Source organism: Neofelis nebulosa, chromosome 1 (genome assembly GCF_028018385.1).
Source record: "Neofelis nebulosa isolate mNeoNeb1 chromosome 1, mNeoNeb1.pri, whole genome shotgun sequence".
NCBI classification, from domain to species: Eukaryota; Metazoa; Chordata; class Mammalia; order Carnivora; family Felidae; genus Neofelis; species Neofelis nebulosa.
This window is the reverse complement of record NC_080782.1, coordinates 50,956,706-50,964,193: the sequence shown is the minus strand read 5'-3', so window position 1 is coordinate 50,964,193 and position 7,488 is coordinate 50,956,706. Positions and strand designations below refer to the sequence as shown.

The window sequence follows — 7,488 nt, the reverse complement described above, 5'->3', positions numbered from 1 at the left end:
AAAGTTTATATAGAGACCTTCATTGGGCTCAGTCACATATACTGTCCAGATGGTCTCAACAGCACACTGTTCTCTTAAAGCTGCATCTTTGAAAACAGTGTCCACTGTGGAATGCTATGCAAAATGTGCATCTGAAGTGCAGGGGAGGGGAGGAGGAGCCAATTGCCCAGGTTCAGATCGTTGGGTCAACCTGAGGTCATGTCCCCTCGATAACCTCCTCCAACAGTATTGGAGTAAGCTAATGCTGAAACAACCCTAGAATCTCAATGACTTAACATAAGAGAAGTTTATTTCTTGCTTGTATAAAGTTTATTTCCCCATGCAGTCATTTAGGGGCCAGAATCCTTCTACGTTGTGATTCTGACATATCCTAGAGCAGGGTCAGCAATCTATGACTCATGGACCAAATTTGATCTAGAGTTTTTATAAATTTTTTCTTTGTAAATAAAGTTTTATTGAGACACAGCCACACCGATTCATCATGTATCACCTGTGCTTTGTAGCTGCTCTCACACTAAGGTAGTTGCAACAGGCTCATGAATTATAAAATATTGCCTATCAGGATCTTGACAGAAAACCTTTGCTAAGCCTGCCCTAGCATTGGAATATCACCTTGGATTTTCTGATTAGTCCGCAGAGGGGGAGGAAGAGGAGTGCAAGACTGTGTGGGAGGTTTTTATGAACTATATCTGAAAATGGCTTCCATCAATCCCACCTACTTTTCGTTCGCCAGAACTCAGTCATATAGCCAAAGCAGCTGGTAGGGATGTTGAGAAATGCAGTCTAGCAATGGCCCAGGAGTAAGACATACAGCAGTTCTCCAGAGACCAACTCTGCACTAGAGTCTTCTAGTCACTCTTTCCTCTTTGTTCCTAGAAACAAATGTTTAAATACAGTTATGTCATTACAGATAAGTCATTTCAATTGTAGTCTTAAAAAGTTAAGCACAGTTAGACTTATCTGAATAATTACCTTAAAACTGAATTACTGACACAATGTTCCCAAATTTTAGTTTGTGTTTATTGGTGCCAACAGTGGTTCCTAATCATCATAGGCTGATAAAAACTGGACAGAGGTGGATTTGACACTGAAATGACTCCTTTAAACTTGTCCTACACCATATGAATTAAGGAACACTTTGTGGTAGTTTAAAATAAAAAAGTTTAAAAAGTGGTAGAAAGATTGAGACATTACACAGGGCATAATTATATAGACAGACCACTTCTAAAAGAACCTACTTTATTGAACTCAGAAACAACCATGTGGACATTTAAGTGACAATTTAGTTTCCACAAAACGTTATCCAGCTCATTTTATTATAGTTCATTTATAAATCTTTGGTTTTGTGCAGTTTCTCTTTTTCATGAACTTTGTAATTTGGTTTCATGGTTGTTTAAATGCTATCTGCATAAAGAATGTGGCCCTAGTTTTATGCTTGTGCATATTTAAGTAAGATAGTAAAATTAGTTTAAATAAAAACATGAGAGATCCAGAAGAATATTTTCTTTCTTAAAGATATGTGTATATAATGCAAGTTTATAGGAGTCCACTCAACAGAGAGAGCTCTCTTTCACAAAACACTTATATTTGAATTAGGAAACTATATCAGTCAGGACAGGCTATGCAAAGCTGCCATAACAAAGAAGCCCCAAGTCCTAGTGGCTTAAACCACCTGCGTACATTAAATGTGTTGCATATTGCTAAAGAATTCTGTTCATCGTGATCCTGACAGCAGGACCCAAACTGATGGAGCTGTTCTCAGTAACACCTCTGGTTGAGGGGAGCAAGTACTCTGGGGGTTCTCTTACCTTTAAGTAAATGCTCTGGCTCAACGAAGTCAGATGACCACACTAACTTCAAAGAGAGGGCCAGAGAAGAGAGAAACCAGGAATTGGTTGACAGAAGTAAGTAAGGTAGCAGACAGCTTTCTTAATTTCATAGGCAGTGTGGCTCCTGGGTTACAGTCAAGCCCCACTGCTTGCTAGCCACACGCCACGGGCAAATCAAAACCTCAGCTCCTCTGTGAAATAGGGGAGAAATGTCAGTTGGCATGGTTCATTGAGCGGAATCAAGGCAATAACTCTTTGTCAACCATAAATTATTATCCAAATGAAGGTAATAGTATTGTTTCTGGCAATCAGTCATACCACATTAAGAATAAAGAATAATTAGCAATGATTTCACTCCACAGCATTTGTCACACAATCAATATTTTGTCTCAAAAGTTTCCTGAAAATTCACAAGAAATTTCCTTAGGTAGTCTGATAATGAAACCTGAAGAAAATACCTCTCAAAAGGAAAGAAAGAAAAAGATAAAGAAAAAAAAGAAAGAAGAAGAAAAAGAAAAAGAAAAATTTCCCTCTTGACTAGAAAGTGACAAACCATTTTACATGGCCCCAAATCTATATGGCCCACTCTTCTAGCAGATTCCAACATTAAAAAAATTTGAGGTGGAAGAGAAGAAGCACTATCTATCTTGCCCAAGAAGCAGTTGTTTTAAGTTGGGCTCAGCATGAAAAATTTAAAATGTTTCACAAAATAATGCTGAGGATAGAAACACAAGAAGATTCTATACTTAGCATGGACTCCTGAAACTGATAATCACCCAAATATCTCAGAATTCCAGCTGATTAGAACTGGATGGCATCCTGAAGATTGTCTGATCTCCTACTCTTATTTTCCAGATGGTGAAAGTAAGGTCTAGAAAAGTTAAATAACTTGCCATAGGTCATGTTCCTTAAATACAAGTTGATTAGCCAAATATTTTTCCCCTTCACCATCCTGAAATTATGGACCGAAGGAAATTAAACACTGAAGGAAGACATGTTTATCTGTCCCCTCATATAATCGCTGACAAAAGCTCTTTGGATCACAGCCTATGGCACACCCTTCATTGTGAATATGCAAGCAGGCAGCAAGCCCCCAAGAAATTCCTGTGGAGATCTAGCAATGACTCTGAGATTCTTTTTCAGTGCTTCTAAAATTCAGTTGTTGTTTTCCATTTCAGAGTTTTCTAAATGATGTTTTGACCCATAGGAGATGTATGAATTGAGTAAGAAAACGAGATACAGGCTTCTAACTGAATAATTGCATTATCTGATTATTTAATTAGATGTGGAAGTCTTACACTCTAGGAGAAGAATTTCCACATTGTCCACAAAAAAAAGGAAGAAAGAAAAAGAAAGAAGGAAAGAGAGAGAAGGAGGGAACGAGGGAGGGAGGGAGGAAGGAAAAAAGAAAAAAAGGAAGGAAGAAAAAGAAATGTGAGCTTCCTTCCTAGGCATATTAGTCAGGAAAGGCTCAGTTATGCTGCCATAAAAAATCTCTGGGACTTATAGTAACAAAAGATTATTTCACATTCATGTTAAATGTTCACTGTGGGTTGGAGAGGTCTCCACTCCACATTATCTTTGCAAAGAGTGGCAGGCTGAAGGAAACTCCATCTGGGGGGTCACTGGAGGCTGTGGCATGGGGAAGGTGAATTGGCGAATTGCACATTGGATCTTAAAGCTTTTGCCTCTAAATAGCACATATTACTGATAATTCTCAATTTATCAAAGCAAACAATAGGGTTGCATCTAAATGCAGAAGAATCAGAATACTTTACTCCTACTGTGCACCTGGAAGTAGGGAAGCCATAATTTTAGTGAACATCGCTAATGGAGACCATTCTAGACATAAAGAAGAAAAGAAAACAGAATAGACATGCTCCCTCCCCAAACTGTCAAGAAGACAGGGTCTCGCACAGTCAATACGAATCAAATCCCCAATCAAGGATAATAAAATATGTGGCAGCTATGCAATAAAATCTCTTAACACATTAATTTGTTGCTGATAAAGTTTCCTGAATTTGTTTCTTCATCTTCATACAAGAGTATTGCATAGAAAGAGAAGCAGGTACAAATGAACTAAAATAAATTGGGGTTGGGATAAAGTTTCTGGAAATGCGCTGTGGGCCAGCTAAATGGGGAGACACACTTGTGCCTTTTGTGGATTTTATCAGGCTCTTTTTGTGTCTTTATGACATAACTGTATTGGTCAATAGTCTTCCAAAAGAATTTGATAGTAGGAAAGTTATAGCCTGATCAGACAGAAAAGTTCATTTTCGCTTAGATGCTAATAAGTAGTAATTATCTAATGAGTCACTCTGAAAAGAGACCCTGAACCTCTAAAACTTAGCCTTTTTGGGAAATGTCTGAAAGTCTGGGATATGTTTAGACAACCATCATTTCTTTTTTATTTGGGGACAATCATTTGCTTAGATACATATTTTTAAACTTTTAGTGTATCACTAGCAACAAAGTGTTTCAAGTGGGAAAAACTCAAACTAGCTCAGAATGTCCCCTAAATTAAAAAATAGAGTTTTGTACTTTCCAGAATAATAAGCACTTTTATAGTCTTTCTTTAAATCTTTCTTGGTAAAAAGCTACAAAGCAAGAGGAAAGGGTGAGAGTCAAAGCCTGCTGATTTACTGTTTAATTATATCTTTCCCCCCTGCCCCTTAAAATTTTATAACAGAGCAGGGTTAACATTAACACCCCAACCACAATAAACTAAACATATTTTATTACATATTTTATGTCCAGGATGAAAATGAAGATATAATAGTGAGATAATTTTATATAGAGGTATGGTGAATTCTATGTGGCTAGGGGTAAGTCAATTTGGTGTTCTGTGCTTTAGTTTTTAAAACTCTCATTAATAATTATATTAATAGCACACTTTCGCTGAGTGTTGATTACAGTACAAGGGGCTATATCAAGTACCTCACATTTTTTCCCTCATTTAATACTCACAGAAAACCTACTTTTAAAAATGAGGAATTGAGGATGAAGTGACTTGACCAAGGTCACTTAGCTAGTTAGTAGTGGAATACTCTTTTGGGATAAATCATTGTGGTAACACTTCAATCAAGGTATCTGGTAACTGCAGTGTTTTTCTAGCCCAACTCTCTTGGAGAAGAAAAGATTTGTATTGGCAGTGGTTCATTTATTCATAAATATATGAATGTCCACTCTGTGCCTGGTCCTATCTTAAAGCCTGTGGATATAGAGCTGAATAAGTCTGCAAGGCACAGATGTTAAGAAAAGAGGTTAAGAAAAATCAGACAGACAGACTTGGGTTGGGTTCTGCAATACAACCTTAGACAGGAACTCTCTGGCCTCATCTGAAAACTGGGAAATTATATTGGTGCTTACTTCACGGTTTTGCTGGGAAAATTAAACGCGGTAATGAATAAAATGCTTAGCATAGCACATTGCATAAGATGCTCCATAGAGTGCGTTCAGTTAATACCAGGTTTTACTGTTACTATTGTTGCTATAAGCAAAATAGTGACTGTAGGTGAGCTCCTTGATTATGGAGGGGAAAGAGATTTTTAAACAATATTTTCTGTCCAATGTGATACAAGCACCAGGGAAATCAGGGAAAGGCACGAATGACTTCCTAGAAGGGATCTGGAAAGGTTTTATGAAAGAGGTGAACTCTGTGTTAGTGATTTTAAAGAGAGAATTTCTCCAGGTGGAGACCGGGTATAGGCATTCCGGTCGTGTACAAAGCTGCTTAGCAAGGCATGTTAGGATCTCAAGGCATGTTGGGTCCACAGCCATGTGGACCGTTCTAGATAGGGAAAGAGGAACGGCGAAAGCGAATGGAAAACCCACCAGTACTGGAAATTTGGGTGGCAGTGACCGGAGGGAGGCTGGGGGATCGCGAGGTGGCGCTGTGGCTCCACGTAAGGGAAGATTCCGGTGTCTGCGGGTAACCCGCACGCCCAGGGCGGCGCCGGAGAGGCGGGGCAGGGCGGTCTAGGTGGGCTTGGCACTATCTTCATACAGCCACCAAATAATGACGGTGATAAAGATAATAAAAACATAAGCAAATAACCCGGAAGCGGTCTCCTTTAGGACACACGGTATCGATAATTAGAAACTGTCCGCGAGGAACAATTAAGAGCTCCCGAACTGCCCAGCAGGGATTATTTCGAGTGCAGTCCTGGTAATTGGTGGGCCCCAGTGGGAATCCGCCTGGCTGGGCCGGAGCCGAGCTGGGGGCTGACCCACGACCTCCGGGCCAGTCCCGAGCCCGGTAGGCGGCTTCCGGCTGCCTGCGGGCCGAAGGAGCGGCAGTTTCGACTCTTGCCATGGGGTGCTCAGTCCTCGATTCCTGCCTGCGCCTTTCCTTCCACGAGACCGGAGGTTTCAGGGACTTCTTCGCTGAGTTTCACATGCACACATGGACAAACGAACCACGTGTGAGCTCAGGCTCACACACAAGTGTACGTTGCTCTTAAACACGTACGGACTTCTGCACACGCACACTCACATGAGACACGTGTTTACATGTAACACATGCACACACTTTACACGTGCACACGTGTACTCAACGCTTATGCGCAACAATCCTTCTCAAGCACAAGCGTCCACATGCACCCAAGTGCGCGCTATCACTCACTGGTACACACGTGTGCTACACAGGCCCATAAAAATGCAGCCACTCTTCGTTTATACAAACGTATTTGCACACTCACATCACACTCATCTCGCATCTCGGTGGCCAACAAAGACCTCTAAGGGCCGAGCGGTGCGTAAATATCTAATGAATTGTGCTTCAAAGAAAAAACTTATTGTGACCCAGCTTCTCTGCTAAACTCCCCTTTCCTTCTACTTTTTCCTAAGCAAACAGGCTTCCCTCCCTTCGCCTCCAAATTCTCGCAGGCCTCTTTCTTTCTTTCTTTCTTTCTTTTCTTTTCTTTCTTTTCTTTCTTTTCTTTCCTTTCTTTCTTTTTCTTTTTTTTTTTTACGTTTGCACTACTGAAGAGATGCTAATGTCCAAACAGCCAGGAAGTTCTCTTCCCGCACCCTGGAGCCTCTTTTCGCCGCCGAGGGAACGGGGGCCCTTCGCAGATCAGACTCCAATCAAGCAGGTTGGAGGACTGTGGGAGAAGGGCTAAAGGTAGGGCAATAGTCGCGCTTCAGGACAGTCTCGGATTAGGAGATCTTCTCCGGCGGGTCCCCAACTGTACTCTCCCAGCTCAAAATAATTTTAGTTTTTAGTTTTCTGTGGTCATGCCAAGGCTATATGGTCTTCCTCAATTAAAGTGCATCCGCAGGTGTCCACATTTCTGCCCTCTGTTGGACTTCGCAGGCATCCCCCAAAACTTGTTCAGTCTATATCAATTAGACCACGCTGCACGCGCCCGAAGCTCTGGCACCTCAGCTAGGACCCGGAGTTGCGACTGACTGAAGGTCACACAGCAAATGTGGCAGATCCAGGGCTGGAGTTAGCGCCACCCTGGCGTGCCCTGTCTAGGACTGCCGGGAGAGACGCGTGACGGTATCTGCCAGCGGGAATGCGCATCCAGTCCACGAATTAGAACTTTTCAGAACCGTTTTCCCCTCCTATCTCCCTTCCGTTGCCTGCCCTGGGGCAACTTGCGCCCTTGCTCCTCTGTCATCCGGGATACCCAGGGGATCTGCGAGCTTTGTG

At 41.5% G+C, this 7,488-nt stretch overlaps 1 long non-coding RNA gene across 1 annotated transcript; it reads right to left on the bottom strand.

Moving 5' to 3' along the window:
• Nucleotides 1–263: 263 nt before the first annotated feature.
• LOC131507255 (uncharacterized) lies at nucleotides 264–6,630 on the bottom strand. The gene is made up of 2 exons (XR_009259414.1): nucleotides 1,809–6,630; nucleotides 264–872 (listed from the first exon to the last, which is right to left on the bottom strand). It is a non-coding gene; the product is annotated as an uncharacterized LOC131507255 (long non-coding RNA).
• Nucleotides 6,631–7,488: the final 858 nt, after the last annotated feature.